This window comes from Muscardinus avellanarius (assembly GCF_963383645.1).
Source record: "Muscardinus avellanarius genome assembly, chromosome: 14".
Lineage (NCBI taxonomy): Eukaryota > Metazoa > Chordata > Mammalia > Rodentia > Gliridae > Muscardinus > Muscardinus avellanarius.
In genome coordinates this window covers 74,719,523-74,740,973 of record NC_137800.1, presented here as the reverse complement: position 1 = coordinate 74,740,973, position 21,451 = coordinate 74,719,523, and positions in this window count along the sequence as shown.

Below are 21,451 nucleotides of genomic sequence, written 5' to 3'. Positions count from 1 at the left end.
GGCATTCTAACTCCAAACTATACCCTCAGCCCTTTTTATTTTGAAGCAGGGTCTCACTAAGCTGGTGGGGGCCTTAATAAGTTGCTGAAACTGATCTCAAATTTGCTGTCCTCCTGTCTAAGCCTCCCAAGTACCGGAAGCATCCTTCCCCCACCCCCTTGCATGCTGGGGATTCAACCCAGGGCCTCATGCATGCTAGGCAAGCACTCTACCACTGACCTACATCTCTAGCCCCAGCTTCAGTATTCTTGCTAGAATAAATAGGACCGGGATTGGGTAGCCATCCTTCCTGCTTCCAAACAGATATTCAAATGAGTGTGTGGGAGGTAAGTACCTTAAAATCATTGGTCCTAGAATTTCCATTTCCATTCCTCTGAGGGAATAAAACCCAGTCTCACTTGGCCCAGTTCATGAGAACCACGTTAAAGGCAACATACCCGTGGCCATACCTAATTATGGCTGCCTTTGGCAAAATTAGTCTGCTGCCTCAACAGAGCAGAACCTGCCTCCTCTTTGGCAGCACCTGTGGTTTTACTCATTCTTAAGAACTTTCCAAGTATCGTGCTAAGCAAAGGAGGAGCCGGGCGTGCTGAATCAGAGACTCTGCCACCCCGGGGCATGGGTAGGTGGCCTTGCTCTGAGATGGGTACATATTTTATATTTCTCCTGGGAACCAGGTCACCGCATTTCTCATTTGTAATTTGTATTCTGCTCGTGTTGAGTTGGCTACAATGGATGACGTGCCGCTGTGCTTTTTCCGAGGGAAGGGCAGGCTTATCAAGACATGTGTACATCGCTGTCGTCCTGCGTCCCTACGTCAGTCCGCAGCAGCGGAGGCAGGGCTCGCTGTCTATTTTGGATAAGGCATCTCTCTGAAACTGCCAGCAGCGACTCTTTCAAAATATGGAGCAGCATTCTCTGCACAGCTGAAATCAGCACCGAATCCTTAGGGGATTCAGAATTAGAAGTTTCTCATCTATTCTTTTCCACTTCACGTCAGAGCCTTTTGATTTCATTGCAAATGAAGAGGGAGGAAAAGGAGGAAGAAGAAATTTAATTGAATCCTTTACATAATCTTTCTTGCAAAGGATTTGGGTATCTTGTAGGTGGGCGAAGGCCATTTGAGAACTGATGAAGGCCACTGGAATCTTTTAATAGTTGCCCATCTGTTCAGTTATCTCTGTTCCCTGTTACTCAACTTGCCAAATGTTACCACCATGGACTTAGTCCCTCTGATAGGAAAAAAAAAAAAGTGTGTCTGCTTTGTTAGCAAGCTCCCTACCCCCAACAGAAAAGCACAGACCACCTCCCACCACCTCCAGCAAGCACATTAGGCTGTTTGGGGAGGGCCTGTTACATTTCACACTTAGGACTGCCATCTCTGACAGTGGCTTAATCAGAGTCCCTGACAAGACCCAAACTCACACCCTCTAATGGTCTTCCATATGTTGAAAGACACCAGGAGTCAGCCCATAAACTGCAGGGCTGGGAAGATTGCTCTGGAATGCCATCTCAGAGCCACTCAGATGTCACTGCCTGTAAAAATCACCATGAGCAGGACAGAAGTCTCCCTGCAGCTCCTAAAGAGAACAACATACAGGTCCCACAAAGAAGATGCCTCCGGGCTTAAAGCTTTAGAACAGGTTCTAAGAGAGACTGGAGCATAAAAGAAGGAATGTACCAGGATGTGGGCATTCTCCGGGAAAAAGGATGAGGTCAAATCAATCTAATCAATCTCTCTCTCTCTCTCTCTCTCTCTCTCTCTCTCTCTCTCTCTCTCTCTCTCCTCTTTCTCTCCTCTCTCTCCTCTCTCTTTCTCTCTCTCTCTCTCCTCTCTCTCCTCTCTTTCTCTCTCTCTCTCCCTCCTCTCTCTCTCTCCTTCCCCTCTCTCTCCTTCCTCTCTCTCTCTCTCTCCTCTCTCTCTGTCTCCTCTCTCTCTCTCCCTCCCTCTCTCTCTCTCTCCTCTCTCCCGCTCTCTCCCCATAAGCTCTCAGCTGCTATCTTGGCCCTTGAGAATGGAGCAAAAAACCGAGCTGCAGATTCTCCAAATTCTTCCCAGGCCATGCCATTTGCCCTGGCTTTCCGAAGCGGATTTAGCCAAGTTCTGATTTGACGGGAGCCAGGAATTAAGAAGCAGGTGGAGGAGACACACAGGGTAGTCAAAGCAAATACAGACAGCAAGGGCAGAGAAGGAATGACTTCGAGAGGCGGTAAAGGAGACAGCAAACAGGGGAGTTTGGTCAGCAAGGCCGGTGGAGTAGGGGATACAGCAAGATGGTGGGGCAGGAGAAAGTCTAAGAATCAGGAGCGGAGCAAGAAGTCAGATTCACAGCTGGAGAGTCAAGGGGAGAGAGAGAGAGAAATAGACACACCTTCGTTTCTAAGCATCAGATTGAAGCAGCTACCCCAAGGTGAGGTCCACAGCCTCACAGAGGCTCACAGAGGATGCTCCCAAAACTAGACCAGAGGGAGGACTGTGTGGAAGGGAAAAGAGGGAGGAGGCTAGCATTTCATAACTTTGTCCTCTTGAAGGTTGGTCTTAAGAAACTAGGCCTAAGGACAGGTGTGGTGGTGTACGCCTATGATCCCAGTACTTGGGAGGTTGAGACCAGAAGACCGCAAGATCGAGGATAGTCTCAGCAAGATAGCAAGGTTTTCAGCAACCTAGATTGACCCTGTTTCTAAACAAAAAGTAAAGCTAAAAATGGCTGCGTGTAGCTTGGCAGTAGAATACTCCTGGGTTCAATCTCCAGTACCAAAAACAAAAACAAAAGCAAAAAACAAAACTATAATTGAGGTTAATCTTAATTCCTTGTTTTGTGTTAATATTTGAGGATTCTGTTGGGGGGGGGGATTCTAGGAATTGAAACCAGGGGCATTTTATCCCCGAGCCACAGTCCCCAGCCCTATTTTATTTTTATTTTGAAACAGGGTCTCACTAGGTTGACGAGAGTCTCAAGTTGCTGACACTGTCCTTGAACCCGCGATCCTCCTGTCTTAGCTTCTCAAGTCCTGGGATTACAGGTGTGTGCTACCATGCATTCTCCCTTCACTTTTTAAAATTATGTTTTCCTTTAGTAACATAATGATTATTCACATTTATAGGATATAGTAGTGTAGAATTCAATACCTGTGTACAATGTGTAACCAGCAAATGAGGGTAACTGGCATTTCCATCTCTTAATACGTTTACCATGCCTTTGTGTTTGGAAGCTTTGAACTTCTCTCCTTGAGTTCTCCATAAAATATAAAATAGTTTAATGTAAGTTATAGTCACCCTACTGTACTGTAGAAAACTAGAGCTTATTTCTCCTCGCCAACTATATATTGGTATCCATTTTTTCCTTTCTTTTCTTTCTTTTTTAATGGTACTAGAGGATTAACCCAGGGGCATTCTACCTCCAAGCGACACCCCCAGTTTCTCCTCTCTCATATGCTGAACCACCTGTTCCCTGGATTCTGTACCTTCTTCTTTTCTGTGGTACTTTCTTAACTGGGAAGAGCATCTTATTTTGAAATTAAGGTATGAAAAAGGCCAATTTTTTGAGCTGCAAGTCTGAAAATATCTTTTTGAAACTGATTGGTGGTTTGGCTGAAGATAAAATTCTAGGCTGGAAATTTTCCTCAGAATTGTAAAGGTATTGATCCACTGTCTTCAGGCATCCTACCTTGTTGTTGAGAAGCCCAACGCCAGTCTTTTCTTTTCTTTGTGTATGTGGTACAAGGGGTTGAACCCAGGGTTGCTCTACCTTTGAGCTACACCCCCATCCATTTTTGTTTTTGTGCCACCAGGCCCAGCTCATAACTTCTTCCTCTCAGAAGAAAGCTGTGAAATCTGCTCTTTGTCCCCAGTGTGTTGAATTTATGATGCTGTACTTTCCTGTCAATCTATTTTTGTGTGTATGTGGTACTGGGGATGGAACCCAGGGCTACACTCCCAGGCCTTTTTTATATTTTATTTGAAAACTGGGTCTCACTCAGTTGCTGAGAGCCTCTCTAAGTAACGGAGGCTGGCTTCGAACCTGCGATCCTCCTGTCTCAGCCTCCCAAGTACAAGTGTGCATAACCAAGCCCAGCCAATCTATTTCCTTTATACATTATTTTCGAGAGGTGAAGAAAAGATATGAAGATGAGCCTTGCAAATTGTTTGTCTCTGGGTGAATTTATAAGCTGTTTCTCTCCTTCTCCCCCTGTATTCATACACTTTGGTAAGAATACATCTAATTAGTATTCTTTAATACACTGTCTTGGAATAAAAAGGAATCCTGAAATCAAGAAAATATTGTCCTAAGAGAAAAGATAGCTATTATTTTGTAAAAAGGTTTTGCCTACACTAGGCGTGGTGGTGCACGTTTGTAATCCCTGCGCTTGGGAGGCGGAGATAGGATCGCGCAGGTTCGAAGTCAGCCTCGCTGGCTTAAGAGACCCTGTTTCCAAATAAAATATAAAAAATAGGTCTGGGAGTGTAGCCCGGAGGTAGAAGGGCTTCCAGGAACCCCAGTACCACTAAACAAAAAAAAAAAAAAAGAAAAAAGGTTTTGCCTAATTCTAATTGATTATTTGCCAAACTCATCTTTAAAATACAGATAGGTAGATCCTAACATAGTCCAACTAAGTTGCAGAGGACCTCACTAAGTAGCTGAGGCTGGCCACGAACCTGTGATCATCCTGTCTCAGCCTCCCAAGTACTGAGATTACAAGTATGTGCCACCACGCCTGGCTTATTATTATTTTTTATTTTGAAATAAGGTCTAAGTTGCAATATGGCCTAAGTTGAGGCTGGCTGTGAACCTTCGATCCTCTTGTTTCAGTCTCCCAAGTACTAAGACCTTACCCAGCCTCCTTCCAATATTTCTAATGAGATTTTTCTAGAATCTATGTAACAATTACTATAAAATAAAAAATTTAGTATGTAATTAGTTTTGTCATATATTTTCCTTGTGAACACTTTTTTAATAGCTCTCTTTTTTGTTTCTTCCTCCTCCTCCTCTCCCTCCTCTTCTTCTCCTCTCATTTGTACCCAGGAGCATTCTACCTCTGAACAACACCCCCAGCCGTATTTTACTCTTTATTTTAGAACAGGGTCTGGCTAAATTGCAGAGGCTGCTCTCGAAACTGGAATCCCCCTCTCTCAGTCTCCCAAGTATCAGTATTAAAGGCGTGTGCACCACCATGCCCAGCTAACTCTCTTGCTTTTAAATAGCTTCCCACAAAAGACACAAGCAGAATCTTTGTGGAACTATTTTTGGAAAACAGCCCTTCTTCACCCCCTCTCATACTCCACCCAAACCATCTCCCACTCCTTGGTGAAAGGTCTGTGAAGCTTTTTACCCAACTCAGGTATAAGAGCAGCTGTCGTGGTTATTTTGTACACAGACAGCCCCCCGCACCACAGTGTAAGTGGTGATAAGCCCAGAATAACAGCCTATTTGTCTGGATTACATCCTTAATGTCTGTAAGATATTCTGTCCAATTAAAATACTCCCCTGGGCTTTCTATTCTGTTAGCACATGGACACCTTGCCTCCTAAGGCGCCCGGTGGAAAGTTTTCCACAAGCCGAGGTCCCATCTCCCTCTTTCTCCAGCTTCCTGCTGAGTCCAGCTTAGTGCCACATACCTAGAGAATTCTATAAATATTTTCTGATGGACTAATTAATTGGCTGCCACTCACTGCCTTTTCCTTTCCTGCCCGCTAACCGGCACCATTCGGCATCAGGCTGGAAGCCAGCTTTTTCACAGGAGAAATGTCCATTTAAAAGTAGGCACTGGATTGCTTTTTTTCCCCACTTGGAACCTCAATGGCTTCCGACCGTGATTCTAAGGGCACGCTTGTTCCTTCCCAAGACAAGCCTTTGAGTCTTCTGTGGCTCCTTTTTCGTTAGGATTTTCAATTTAAAAACAAAAAACTTGATAGTGTTCAAAGGGTTTTGCAAATTCCTCACTGTGAGTTCATAAAATAAGGAAGGGAGAAAGCTACATTTTCCTGTTAATTAAAGAGCGGAGGCTTTCGGGCTTCCTGACTCTCGGCCCAAAGTTCTCCTCACGAGGTCAAAGATGCACAAATGATCCTGGTAAAAGAGACAGATACAAAAGGAAACTGACTTGAAGTGACAAGAAATTGAAGACTTCTAAGCTTTTCCTCATAGTGAGGTCAGAAATTGGTTTATAGAGAGCTCTGCCAAAAAAGAAATCACAGTGGACTGATTTCTTCATAATTGCACTTTAATTCAAAAATGTTTGCTAAATTGCCATCAAACCACACTTTTCCAGAGTGGAATTCTCCTTACCAATAGTATATCACAGCTGAGTATAAGGGTACACACTTATAATCCCAATACTTGGGAGGCTGAGAAAGGGGGATTGCAGGTTCAAGGCTAACCTCAGCAATTTAGGGAGACCCTGTTTCAAAGTAAAAAATAAGTTGGGCATGCGGTGCATGCTAGTAATCCCAGCAGTTGGGAGGGTGAGACAGGAGGATTGCAGGTTCGCAGCCAGCCTCAGTTACTTACTGAGGCCCTCTGCAATTTAGTGATAACCTGTTTCAAAATAAAATAATTTAAAAAATAGGGATGGGGGGGTAGCTCAGAGGTAGAATGCCCCTGGATTCAATCCCCAGTACTGCAAAATAAAATAAATAATAAATAATAAATAATAAATAATAAATAAAAAGGCTTGGGGAGTATAGCTCAGTAGGAGAGTGCCCCTGGGTTCATTTACCAGCAATTCTCCCCTCCCCTCTCTCTCCAGAGTAGGAAGACCCCCAAACTAAAAATTAGCTTAACAGAGGTTGGCAGAAGATGCATGAGAAATAGGAATAAATTCAGGGTCAGGGAGGCGGGGCTCCATCCAGCCCTGGGTAGCAGAAAGCTACTAAGGTGAAATTCGGAACCAGACTAAGTCTTAGGATGAAGAAAATTCAAGCAGCAGCAGAAGAAACAAAAAGGAAGATATTCCTGAGCCCGTGCCCAGCACGTGCAGACACCTGGGGGCTTGAATGGTCAGAAAACATTTCCGGAACATTTGTTATATGCCAAGGACTACCTAAGCAAGCATGAGCAAGGAGGAACTGAAGAGAAACTTGGGAATTTACTGCAAGGGTGGCAACGGGCTGGGGAAGATCTGAGAGACCAGAGAAAGGATTCAGTGGATGGGGGCCGGAGCGGGAGGGAGAAGTTAGGTGTCTTAGATGTGCGCTGCCAAGGCAGTGCCAACAAAAACAGACCTGGAGTGGAGAAGGCTCAGGAGAGGAGCCCCGGGGGACTGGAGTCTGAAGTCCCGACAGTGGCATACAGATGACAGCCGGCACCCGCAACTAGGGACCTGAAGCTCAGGGGCTTTCTGGAATGAGGTTACTATGGGTTATCCAGCCAATACTAAAGCCACCTCAGGTTCTTGGAAAGATAAAAAGAGAAGACGATGTGAGTTTTGTGAACGGCAAATTGAGGCCTTGACCTCATGGCTTTTCTTTGTGAATGCTCCACAGTGCCCGACTCTGGGCTCTGTACCTGGCGAGTGCCCGGCCAGTAGCTCATTACTACCCGTGTCTTTAAATAGTGCACACGCCTATGCCCCGAATATAAATCCCGCAACATCTGGCTCACCACACTGCCCAGCCCAGGCGTGGAACCAGTTCTCTGTAAAGGCGCCGTTGGCTGACGGCACGAAGGAGTTATCATTTCACCCGGTCATTTCTCACAAAGCGGCTGAACATATTTTACTTTATTAAATCCTGTCGTTTTAGCGTTTAAAGTGCCAGCTCTCTCTCTGGCATCATGAGTAATAAGGTTTGCTGAAATGTCTTCAAATCCCCAAATTCGTTCACATTCGTTGTAAGATTTATATCCAGTGGAGTAAGAGTTTCAGCAGCTCTCTGCTAAGAAAAGGAAATCCCCAAAGATCGGTTCCTAGGAGCTAGTCCAGTTTCCTGCATAGATGTCTTCACCCTGCACTTATATGATTGCTGGATGTAGAACAACCAGGTGATTCAAGCATTCTTTCTCCCCGAATCTGTTTCTGTTTCTTCCTGTGCCTGCAGTCCCCTGGGCCTATTTTTATACTTAATTTCAAATTATTCCTTTAGAAGAGTTTCTACTCCAACTCACCAAAAATCCATGGGCTCTTCTTTTTCACTCTCGGGACCCAGGGGCTCAAAGTTAAAGAGAAAGAGAGAAGAAGGATAAAAGGAAAATAAAAAGAATCATAGGTGTGGGAGAAATGGAGGTAGGAAGGAGAATAAATAAAGACATCAAAAAGAGGAGGAGGCCACTAGGAAAGACCAAGAAGAACAAGCTGCCGGATGTGGTGGCCCACACCTGTAATCCCAGTACTTGGGAGGCTGAGACAGAAGGATCACAGATTCAAGACCAGACTCAGCAATCTAGTGAGACCCTCAGCAACCTGGCAAGACCCTGTTTCCAAACAAAAATAAAAAGGGCTAGAGGTGTAGCTCCAGGGTAGGAGGCTCTTAGGTTTAATTCCCAGTATCCCCCCCCCCCCCCCCCCCCGCGCACAAATGTTAAAAAGCAACTACTTGACTCTGAAAGATGAGTGGTAGAAGAGGAACTCTGGAGAAGAATGCAAACTTGAAAAAGGGCCTAGTAGGAAAGGAATGTGTCAGCTTTCCATCACTGGAACAAAACACCTGAGATTATCATCTTAAAAGGAAGAAAGGTTTATGGTGGCTAGCAGCTTTGGAGGTTTCAGTGCATAGCCAGTTGGCCCCATTGCTTTAGGGCCTGTGGTGAGGTGACTCTAAGTCCATTCACTCAAGGCTGGGAAGAGAGAGGAAGAGGAGGGGCTGGAGTCCCAACATCCCCTTTGGAGACACAACTCCAGTTATCAGACTTCTCGCTAGGTCCCACTTCTTAACATAGCTTTAAACTGAGGACTTGGCCTTCAACACCTAAGCCTTGAAGGATATTTAAGAGCCAAATTACAGCAAGCAGCCTGCAGTTGTAGTCCCAGGTACTCAGGAGCTGAGGTAGGAGAATCACTTGAGCCCAAGAGTTTGGGGCAGCCTGGGCAACACAGAGAGATCTGATCTCAAAAAAACAAAACAACCCCTGTAATCCCAGTACTTGGGAGGCTGAGACAGCAGGATTAAAGGTTCGAGGCCAGACAGCAACTTAGGCTCTCAGCAACTCAGCAAAACCCTGTTTCAAAAAAATAGAAAATAAAAATAAAAAGGGCTGGGGTGTAGCTAGGAGGCGGGATGCCCCAGGGTTCAGTCTCCAATACCAAAATAAAACAAGATAAACTCTAGCAAACTGTTGTCAGGAGGTGGAGCCTTTAAGAGACTCCATTGTTATCAAGTACTAACTTACTGCCTTTCTTGTGGGAGGGGGTTAACACTCGGGAAGTGAGTTTTCAGGAGAGTGGGACATTATAAAGCAAGTCTGTCCCTTGTCCTTTCTCTAGTCCCAGATCCTCAGGAGCTGAGGCAGGAGGATCCTTTGAGGCCTCTGGCAACAGAGGGAGCCTTGGTCACCTCACCGACCCTGTGCTGGTGAAGCAGGAAGGTCCTTCAGGACTTCCCAGCTTCCAGAATCCTTTTTGCCTTTGTTTGTTTCTTCTCTGACCAGAAAAATAGGGAAATGGGTTTATGGGGGCAGAAGAGGGTGGGGCGAATCCCCAAGAGGAGAGAGTTAAAGAGGGGATGCTCTGATTCAGTTTCACCCCTAAGCTGGGCATGTAGGGGACAGTCCCAAGCCTTTGAGAACTGAACTCTGTTATAAGCTACTGCTCAAATCCCAAACTAACCCCTAATGAGTGTGCACAAAGACCTGAAGCCGTACTGTGACGCTTCAAAATCTGAACTGATGTCGGAACTGCAGAATGCGAAACAGGTGTGCATGATTGACGGCTAGAACAAAGAAACCGAACACTTTCCGAGGAACCCGTGGGTCTAGCAATGTAATACTCAGAATGTCCAAAATTCAGTTAAAAATACATCCCAGGTGAGGGACCAGAAAAAAGGCGACAAATTTTCAAGAGAAAAGACCTGCCACAAACACCAACCCCACAATGATACAGATGCTGGAATTTTCCAATTGACTTATAGAAGCTCTTTTAACTCCAGTCAAAGAGATGAGGATAAACACGCTTGAATGGAAGGGCAGTAGTTCTTTGAGATGCAAAGCGGATAAGAAAAAAGAGGGGGAAATTCTATAACTAAAAAATAGAAAAATATCAACATCAAAAGTGCACTGGAAGCCAGGTGTGGTGGCGCAGGCTTGTAATCCTAGCATTTGGGAGGCTGAGGCAGGAGGATGGGGTTCACGGACAGCCTCAGCTACTTAGTGAGGCCCTCTGCAACTCAGTGAGACCCTGTTTCAAAAAAAGAATAATAAAAAATAGGGCTGGGAGTGTAGCTTGGAGAGAGAATGCCCCTGGGTTTCATCCCAAGTACCACACAAAAATATAAATAAAAATAAAAGAACACTGGATGGGCTCAATAGTAGAATGAGTAGATTGGAGATGACAGAGGAAAGTATCCATGAACTTGGTGATATAATATTATCTAATCTGAGGAACAGAAAGAAGAAAATACAGAAAAAAAAATGAATAGCGTCTAAAAGGCCAGTGGTATTGTACTAAAAGTGTTACACAGGAGTCCCACAAGAGGAGAAATAAATTGAGGTAGAAAATATATTTGATGAAACAATATTCAAAAAGTTTCTAAATTTGGTGAAACTCATACATATACAGATCTAAATAAAACTGCCTTGTTAATACACACACGCACACACGTACATACACATACACATACACATGTACACACAAACATACCACACACACACACACACACACACACACACACACACACACACACACACAATGCCTTCCAGTGAGTACATCCAAAGGGGGTAAAAATAAAGATAAGTAAAGATTTAACTACCAAAACATAAGTAAAATGTGATGGGCTAGCATACATCTTTGAGAGGTATTGTAAGTCCCAAGAACTTTAGTGTTCAAATGTCCCCTCTCTGCCAAACACTGTGGCCCACGTTTGTAATCCCAGTACTTGGAAGGCTGAGACAGGAGGATCACAGGTTCACGGCCAGCCTCAGCTACTTAGTGATGCCCTCTGCAATTATGAGACCCTGTTTCAAAATAAAGAATAAAAACTCGGGCTGGAAATGTAGATCGGAGGTAGAATACCCCTAGGTTCAATCCTCAGCACCAAAAAAAAAAAAAAAAAAGAAAGAAAGAAAGAAAGAAAGAAAGAAAGAAAGAAAAAGAAAAAGAAAAAAGGGGAGAAAAAGCCTCCTCTAAACCCAGAACAAGGAGTCCCTAGAGCTATGTCAATCTGTAAATGGCCCATTCACCAATACTAAGCTAGAAAGGGCTTACCACATTTACTGAGCCTTGATTTTTGGTCAGAAAACAGAGGCAGGGTGAGCTACAAGAGTCTTCCAATTTTTACTTGTATCTAAAGAATTTTGTAGAACCTTCTTGTATTTTTAGATTGACATATAAAAATTTTGGCAAATAGGAATAGTTTCAAAGAATGTAACTGCCGGCACCCTGTAAATATTGACATGTTAAAGTAAGATGATTTTTATCACTCACTGAAACATGTCTGATGAGATCATCATTATTCATTATAAAAGAAAACACAAGTGGATTGCTCACTAATGGTCACAAATTTCACATAATTCTATTTTATCCTAACCTCATGATCATTCTTTTTCTTCTATAGAAACTTACCCTATTTTATGTATCTTCTGCCTTTAATGTCTTTTGTTCATTCTGTGTCAAAAACAACTATTTTAATTTTAATTGAAGTTCAAAATATTATTTAAAACTCTTCTAATAGCCAGGAGTGGTGGCACACACTTGTAACCCCTGAATTTGGGAGGCGGAGACAGGAGGATCGCAGTTCGCGAACAGCCCTTTGCAACTCAGTGAGATCCTGTTTCAAAATAAAGAATAAAAATTGGATTGGGGGTGTAGCTTGGTGTAGAATGCCCTTTGGTTCCCTCCCCAGTACAGGGACAAAAAAAAAAAAAAAAACCTCTTCTAATACTAGTCTCTACTATTCGAATATAATGTATCAAAACAACACAAACTGCAAATGTTGACAAGTAATTACTAAACACAAATAAAAAGTAATTTTTATTGAAAATTCCTCTTTTGAGCACTTTTATTTTTTCAACTATTTCATGTACCTGTGGATAACGATACTTATGACTAAAATGAGTCAAGGTAGCCAGACATGGTGGCACATACTTGTAATCCTAATACTTGCGAGGCTGAGACAGGAGGATCACAGGTTCAAGGCCAGCCTTAACAATGTAGTGAGGCCCTATGCGACTTAGTGAGACCCTTTTCCAAAATAAAACATAAAACAGGAGTGGAAGGGTAACTCAGAGGCAGAATGCCCCTGGATTCGATTCCCAGTACCACCATCACACAAAAAAGTCAAGGTTTAGAAATGATTTGATTCATATGTTTTTTTTTATTTAAATTTTAATTTTTTGGTGGTACGGGGGTTCCTGGAAGCCCTTCTACTTCCAGGCTACACTTCCAGACCTATTTCATATTTTATTTGGAAAGAGGGTCTCTTAAGCCAGCGCGGCTGGCTTCAAACCTGCACAATCCTCCTGTTTCCGCCTCCTAAGCGCGGAGATTACCACACCTGGCTGATTCATATGTTTTAAATCAATGTAAAGGCAGGAAACATGTATGGAAAAATAAGAATGGATGAAAACTTTGTTACAGAAATGTCATTCAGTTATTTGAACTCCTGAGTTACAGGCTAAGCATCATGGGTAGAGAAAGAAACTTATTTTAATTATCAATAAAAGAATAAATTGAAAAAACCAAATGTAGTGAGGACCCTGATTACTATCAAGTTAACACATCAAAAATGGCTAGAAAAAAAGCCAGTCATGGTGGTGCACGCTTGTAATCCCAGTACTTGGAAGGCTGAGACAGGAGGATCGCAGGTTTACGGCCAGCCTTAGCTACTTAGTGAGGCCCTCTGCAACTTAGTGAGACCCTGTTTCAAAATGAAGAATAAAAAATAGGGCTGGGATGTATTTTGGAGGTAGAATGTCCTGGGTTCAATCCCCAGTAACACACACACACACACACACACACACACACACACACACACACACACACACGTTGCTTGAAAGGCAAATAATTACTGTCTATAGGTATGCAAAAACAAAATAAAATATGAAAAGCCTTATCCGGTGGAAGTCCAATTGACTAACTTTCCTCTGCCACTATGGATGGAGCCAATTATACATCTATTAAACAAATCCATTTCAGTATTGTTATAAATGATCTCCTTTAAACAGACTCTAAAATCTTTCTGGTTCTCTTCTTTGTGTGTGTGTGTGTGTGTGTGTGTGTGTGTGTGTGTGTGTGTGGTGCTGGGGCTTGAACCCAGGGGAATTCTACCCCTCAGCTACATCCTCAGTCTTTTTTGTTTTGTTTTGAAACAAGGTCTCACTAGGTTGCTGAGATTCTCAGGACACTGCTGAGGCTGTCCTTGAACCAGTGATCCTTCCACCTCAGCCTCTCAAGTACTGAGATTACAGGTGTGTGCCACCACACCTGGCCTGGCTCTCTCTCATCTTAAAAATCTACCATTGTTGTCTTCTGCTTTTAACTTCTCCAGGAATCATCTTTTTCCTCTTCTCACTGCCCATACAGACCAATCCACCCCCATTTTTAGTCTCCCAAACCCCTCCGGTCTTTAATATCTCATCCTATCAAAGTGACTTCCTTCTTCCCTCCCTCCCTCCCTCCCTTCCTTCCATTGGGAATTATTGAACCAAGGGACATTCTATCTGAGTTATATTCCCAGCCCTTTTTATTTATTTATTTATTTTTATTTTGAAACAAGGTCTCACTAAGTTGCTGAAGCTGGTAATCCTCCTGTTTCAGCCTCCCAAGTACTGGAATCACAGGCACGTGACACCTGCCTGGCTGTCAAAAGGAGAGTTTTTTAAGGCAGGGTTTTATATTGCAGAATAGCCTTTACATTCGGAGACACTGAGGACTAATGGGAACCTCAAAGTCACCTAAGTATATATAGAAATATCTGTGTGAACTATAAAGGGTCATAGTCTGAATCTGGGGCCAGACTTAGCATCTGTCCAAAGCTAAAACATCAGACTTCCAATTGGCTCGTGGTTACCAGAATAACCAAGCTAAATCGCCTTAGAAATATGGGACCGCCCCCGCCCCAGGATTTATAGTATAAGTAGGATTTGAGTGAACAATGACTGCTCATGTTCCTTGCTTAGAGTAATGCCTCTTTGATAAATAAAGTTGTCCTCTATCTCTCCTAAACCCAAGATCTAAGAAGACAAGTATGTTCACCAGTGCCTGGGTGATGAGGTCATGGTGGGCAATTCAGCCACGAATTTTAGGTTAATTTGGGTTGTCCCACCCATATTAAAATGTTACAAAATCCGGGCATGGTGGCGCACACTTGTAATCATAGCATTTGAGAGGCTGAGACAGGAAGATCACAGTTTGCGGACAGCCTCAGCTACTATTTAGTGAGGCCCTCTGCAACTCTGTGAGGCCCTGTTTCAAAATATAAAGAGAATAAAAAATAGAACTGAGGGTGTAGCTCGGAGGTAGAATGCCCCTGGTTCCATCCCCAGTACCGCAAAAAAAAAAAAGTTAGAAAATAGATATTATAACTGGCATTTAGGTAGATTAGATGTCAGAATCTCAGGATTTAGGTACTTTATCTTGGGTTTGAAAGATGAATTATATACCCTCAGCTCTTTTTTGCCATTAAAATACGTGACACATTCACACAGAAGAACTAATTCTTTTTTATTTTTATTTTTTGGTACTGAGGATTGAGGCCAGGGGTGTTCTATCTCTGAGTTACACCCCCAGCACCTTCTACTTTTTTATTTTGAGACAGGGTCTTACTAAGTTGCTGAGGCTGGTCTTGAATCTGTGATCTTCCTGTCTCAGCCTCCCAAGGACTGGGATTATAGGCATGTGCCACCACACCTGGCTTCCATAGAAGAACTCTTGCAAAGACACATGGAAAAAAAGTTTTTAAAAAGCAGCACTCTCTGAAATAGCCAATCACAGACCCCAGTTCAAAAGCCTATCAACAAGAGAACTAGATAAATTATATAATATTTGCCAAAAAGTCTGTAACTCCGTGTAACAATATGGGTGATTCTTAAAAACTCAGTGTTGAGTTTTAAGAGAGTATGATTACATATGCCTTTTTATAAATCAAAAAACAAACCAACTTAAACAATATGTTGTTTAGGAATTCACGCATATGCCTTAAAAGTGTCTTAAAAATAAACCAAGCCAGGCGTGGTGGTGCACGCTTGTAATCCCAGCATTCGGGAGGCTGAGACAGGAGGATGGTGATTCACAGACCACCTCAGCTACTTAGTGAGGCCCTTTGCAATTCAGTGAGACCCATCCCTATTTTTTATTCTTTATTTTGAAACAGGGTCTCACTGAATTGTAGCTCAGAGGTAGAAAGCCCCTGGGTTCCATCCCCAGTACAGCAAAAAAAAAAAAAAAATAAATAAAAAAATAAATAAATAACAAAATTCAGGATTGAAAGGGACACAGGGCGTATTATGCTAAGATACAGAACAAAGATAGGTGACAATCTAGTTCTTTTTTCTTCCCCAACCTTCTGTGTATTTTCTTTAATGGCTTGCGATACACTCCACACACTATATAATTCACCCAGTTAAAGTGTACAACTTGATTATTTTTAGTTTACTCACACATAGGCACAGCCATCTATCACTGTCAATTTTAGAACTTTCCATCAACTGAGAGCGAAATCCTGTATCCTTCCTCTCTCGTTTACCAAAGCCCACCCCTTAAACCTACAGCCCCAAGCAACAACAACCAATCTACTTCCTGTCTCTGTGGATTTCCTTGCTCTGGACATTTCATATGAACGGAATCATACCACATCTGGTGTCTTGTGGACTGGCTTCTTTCACTTAGCATGTTTTCATGGGTCATCCACGCTGCAGCATACATCCCTACTTTATCCTTTCCCATGGCAACTGTCCCCTTGCATGACACACCTCACTCCATGCATCCATCGTTGGTGGACATGGGGGATGCTTCTACCCTTGGTATTATGACTGGTGCTGCTACAAACAGCTCTGTTCATAGCCGGTATGTTTTTATTTCTCTTGAATATATACTTACAAGGGCCTTGGTTGATCGTGTGGCGATTCTAACTTGAGGAACCGTCAAACTGCTCCAAAGTAAATGTGACATCTTATATTCCCAGGAGCCAGGTATGAGGCTTCCCATCCTCCACCTTCTCACCAACGCTCCCTATCACATGTATTATTATGGTCTTGCCAGGGAGGATCAAGGTTTTGATCGGCATTTCCTCTATGAGTGGCAATTTTTCATGGGTTTATTGGCTGTGTATCTTCTTTGGTGATTTTAAAATTGGGCTATTTTTCTTATTATTGAGTTACAAGTGGTCCTTATATATTATGGATAAAAGGCCCTTTACAGATATATAATTTTTAAATATTTTTCTTACTCTATCAACTACTCTTTCACAACTATCTAGTTCTTAAGTCCCAGTTTAAAATCCAGTGATGCGCCAGACACGGTGGCACATGCATGTAATCCCAGTACTTGGGAGGCTGAGACAGGAGGATCAAGGGTTCAAAGTCAGCCTCAGCAACTTAGTTAGGCTGTCAGCAACTTAGCATGACCCTATTTTCAAATAAAAAATAAAATAAGTCTAGGAGTATAACCTGGAGGTAGAAGGCCCCTGGGTTTCACCCTCAGTACCCCCCCACACACAAAAGAACAACAACAACAAAAAAATTCTGGCAGTGGGGCTTATGGGTGTTCACTTGAATATAATGTTTGTAGTTTATATAGATTTATTAGCATGTTATTATATACAGCATTATATATAGAATATTACATAATTGATGAATTAAAAACAAAACACTTCATGCATAAAAATGTTTATTAAATAGCCAAAACAAAAGACCATAATGCCCCAAATAAGTTAATGCTATTCTTGAGGGTATATATTAAATCAATAATTATCAATTATTCTTAACTCCCAGGGTATAATTTTGGCACTTAGATGATCCAGCCCATTAATCCTTTTAAAAGATTCTTCTCTGAACTCTACCACAGAGGGGGCGGGAGTGAAAAAGTACTGCCAGCAGGAAGAATCCTCTTTCCCTCCTCCCGTGTTTATATTTCTCCCTCCCCCTCTAAGCTAAGAATAGTTTTTACATTTTCTTAGTGCCTGGGAAGAAAAAAAAAGAATAATATTTTGTTACTAGTGAAAATTCCAATATCCACAAATTCCATATCCACAAATAGAGTGAAACACAGCCATTCCACTCCTTGATGTAGTATTGTCTTTGGGCGCTTTCAGCCTCTAACAGCAAAACCAAGGAGCTCCTGAAAAATCCCCAAGGCCAGCAAAACACACGGTTCCTCCCCATATCTTCATTCACAAAGTCAATTACGTCTGGTCTCAAGATGGGCAGCTAAAGCCTGCTTCCTACTTGTAAAGACCACCGTGGTAAATTGCTTTTGTGATTTCTTATGATCAGCTTCTTTTTCTCTTTATCCTTAGTAAGTAATATTTATATGATTGAGTCTGACTTTGTTAAGGATTTTTAGGTCCAGGGATTCCTGCAAAAATAGTCCGTTTCTTGCAAATACGCAGTATCATCGATTCATGCCCTGGTCACACTCGAATGATTGATTTTATTATTTGCACCAACTTTTATTGCCTATTCTTAATATACGGAGCCAAATAACAGGCAGTTGTAGGAACTCACCAAAAACTCCTCCTTGCCCTCAACAGGCTTACCATCTAATTAGACTCTAGGAACCATACTTTCCTGCAAAGATCATGCTTACAGTAGTAATCTTACATTAAAAGGGCTTAGATACTTCACCAAGAAATCTCAGGCATGATCATTAAGAAAAATCTAGAGAAGCAGAAATATATATATTATCCTACAAACGATCTGGTCAACTCTAGTGGTACATCCCCTTTCCCATCCATAACTACAGAACCAAAGGTCCTTGACCTTTTCTTGCTAAGCCTTCATCTCTATCCAGGCTTTTTGGACCTAATCCTACTTTAAGATTCTAAATGCAGTCACTCATATTTAGCTATTTAAAAAAAAACGCATTTATTTAAATACTGCTAAAACTGGCAGCATATTTACGGAGCTGATGAGAAAGAAAATTTTCACCTGCACGTCGGGTTATTGGCCTTGAAAGTGAGCATAAGCGGCTACTTTCACCAACCACCCTCTCCCCCAAAGCAGGCGCGGCAGGTACCATTTTCGGAGCCGTCCCTCCAGGTCCCAGTCCTCTTTGCATTTTTAGAAGTGACTCATGGCCCTCAAGTCCGGCTGTGCAGGGAAGAAGCTAGGTCGGTTTCTTTCCAGCACTTTCGGATCGAGTGGGCGCCCACCTCCAGGACACCCACCCCCCTGCCCTCCCACGACCCTCAGAGTCCAGACCCCTCAAAGTTGGAGCGGCCCGGGGCGCGGGGTCTGCGGGACGGGGTGCGCAGGCCGAGGCCGCCCAGCTGCCCGCATCCCCCATACATCGCCTTCGGGGCGCGGAGGTGGCGCGGGGGGAGAGCGCGCGGCTGCGCTGACCCAGATGGGGTCCCCCGCGCCCCCGGCCGGGGTGGCCGCGTCCCCGCGCCCGCGGGCCCCCGCCCCGGCGGCCCGACCCCCGCGCCCGCAGCTCCCCGCCGCACCCCGCACCTGCGCCCCCCCCCACCCCGCGCCTCCCACGCCCCTTGGCCTCGGCCCACCCGGCTCCGGGATTACCTGCTTCGGCGCCCCGGGGCCCCGTCCTCGCGATGCAAACCCGCGATCGGCCACGGGCACCCTCCTCCCCGGCCCTCCCCGGCTCCGCCGCCTCCCTCCTCCCGCAGGACGGGACCGTGTCAGTCACGCCGCTCCTGGGGAGAGTCGCCGGCGGCTTCCGGAGCTCCAAATACAGACGCGCGGACCCGGGAGGGGGAGGGTGCGCTCCGCAGCCGGGGTGCGGAGGGGAAATAAAGGCGAGCGCCGAGCAGCCGGGATGCTGGAGAGGAGGGGCAGATGGGCCGTGGGAGAAGAGGAGCGAGGGAGATGGGGCCGGCAGAGGCGAGGCTGCCTGCCAAGCGCCAGTGTATGAAAGAAAGAAGCGAATTCACTGGCTCAGGCAGTGTTGCATAGAAGGCTGGAAGGATCCAGAGGCTCCTGGCTGAAGGCGCACAGATAGGTTGGGTCCCCTAAGGCTGGTGTCTTTGGGTAAGGAAGCAAGAGGCTGGCCTGGGATGGAGCTTGGGGGTAGACCGTTCACCCTTTAGCAAGCAAGTGTATCTGGTGACAATAGTTTTTAAAGTGTTTTATGTACAGCAACTCAAAAGAGTTGCACGATTATTTTTTTTAAAATGTAACCAAATCCAATCTACTTCTAAGGGTGTATATCTGTAGCCATTTCCCCTTCATAGATTGATTATGATTACAAAACTGGATGCCTCTCTTTTTATTAACGTGATTGGATGGAAAGCATTGATTTTCAATTTTCACGGGAGATTATTTCAATCTGGAAAAGTGGACTTGCAGCTCTTCACTGAATGAAGGCCAGGAAAATTGCAGACAAGAGAGAAAAGGAGCAGCAGAGGGGGGCTGCAATTGATATCTTCTTAAAGAAAATTTCCAAACAAACATGAGGGTTGATTTCTGAATTGTCAGTTAATTCTGTCAATGTTCAAATCACATCTCATTGAGTTCTGGCCACTGCAAGGCTTACTCTAACTGGATAGGTCACAGCTTATGAAAGTCGTTCCTATTACACACTGCTCTGTGTATGTGGTGGTGCCTCCTCCCTGTCCCTCATTGTCTGGAGAAAAGAGAAATAAAGTAACATAGACATTGACCCGCACATCTGTATGTTGGGCCTGCTCCATGCTGGTCTTGTACATACCTTGCATATGATAGGTGTCCAATAAATTGGTACTGAATAAATGAATGGATGGGTGGAGGAATTATATATGTATTTAGAACATTTATATCCCAGGAATGTTGAAAATTATACCTTCATAAGAACCAATTGCTCAGGACCATAGGAAACTTCCAAGCATTTATTTATTTATTTATTTATTTATTTATTTATTTATTTATTTATTTATTATGTAGCTCAGGGGCATTCTACCTCTGAGCTACATTCCCAGCCCTATTTTTTATCCTTCATTTTGAAACAGAATTTCACTGAGTTGCAAAGGGCCTCACTAAATAGCTGAGGCTGTCCACGAACCTGCACTCCTCCTGTCTCAGCCTCCCAAATGCTGGGATTACAAGGGTGCGCCACCATGCCCAGCTCAAGTATTCCTTTTAACACGACTACTTCTGTAAGTATTAACGCTAACATTAATAGAACATTTCCTTTAGTTAAATGCAAGTCTCCCTCTGTATTCCTTTAAATGTTTTGCAAAAAGTTGCTACACAATATTATTTAGGGAATATGACAAGAAAAAAAATCTGTACGTGTTTAGAACCAACACCATTCCCCTCCCAAATATCTTCAGTCCAAAGTTGGTTTAATATATACATTGCTATATCCATGCGTTTCGAAACCATGGATAGAAAGGGCTGGCTGTATTTTTTTTTTTTTTTTTTTTTTTTTTTTGGTGGTACTGGGGTTCCTGGAAGCCCTTCTACCTCCGGGCTACACTCCCAGACCTATTTTATATTTTTGAAAAAGGTTCTCTTACGCCAGCACGGCTGGCTTCGAACCTGCTGGCTTCGAACCTGCGCGATCCTCCTGTCTCTGCCTCCCAAGCGCGGGGATTACAAGCGTGCGCCACCACATCAGGCTAGGGCTGGCTGTATTTTGTATTGGAGTGTAAAGAATTATGGAGTAGCCGGGCGTGGTGGCGCACGCTTGTAATCTCTGTGCTTGAGAGACAGACAGGAGGATCGCGCAGGTTCAAAGCCAGCAGCGCTGGCTTAAGAGACCCTGTTTCCAAAAAAAAAAAAAAAAAAAAAGTATAAAATAGGTCTGGGAGTGTAGCCCGGAGGAGAAGGGCTTCCAGGACCCCAGTACCACCACCACAAAAACAACAACAACAAAAAAAAAACAATATGGAGTATAAGAGTAAATGAAGAAATCTTGTCTTTAGGTATATAATACAGAAGCTATGGGACTATAAAAATAACCACAGTGCAAGGAAGACTAAAAAAAAAAATACCCTACTCATGAACAGAGTTCCGTAGCTTTTCAGAGGAGACAGAGCATGCTCCCAAGTATTGGGGAGCAGAGAATGCTTCATTGTGGAAGAATTCAGTCTTTTTTTTTTGTTTGTTTGTTTTTACTGGGGTTCCTGGAAGCCCTTCTACCTCCGGGCCATGCTCCCAGACCTATTTTTTATACTTTTTTATTTGGAAACAGGGTCTCCTAAGCCAGCGGC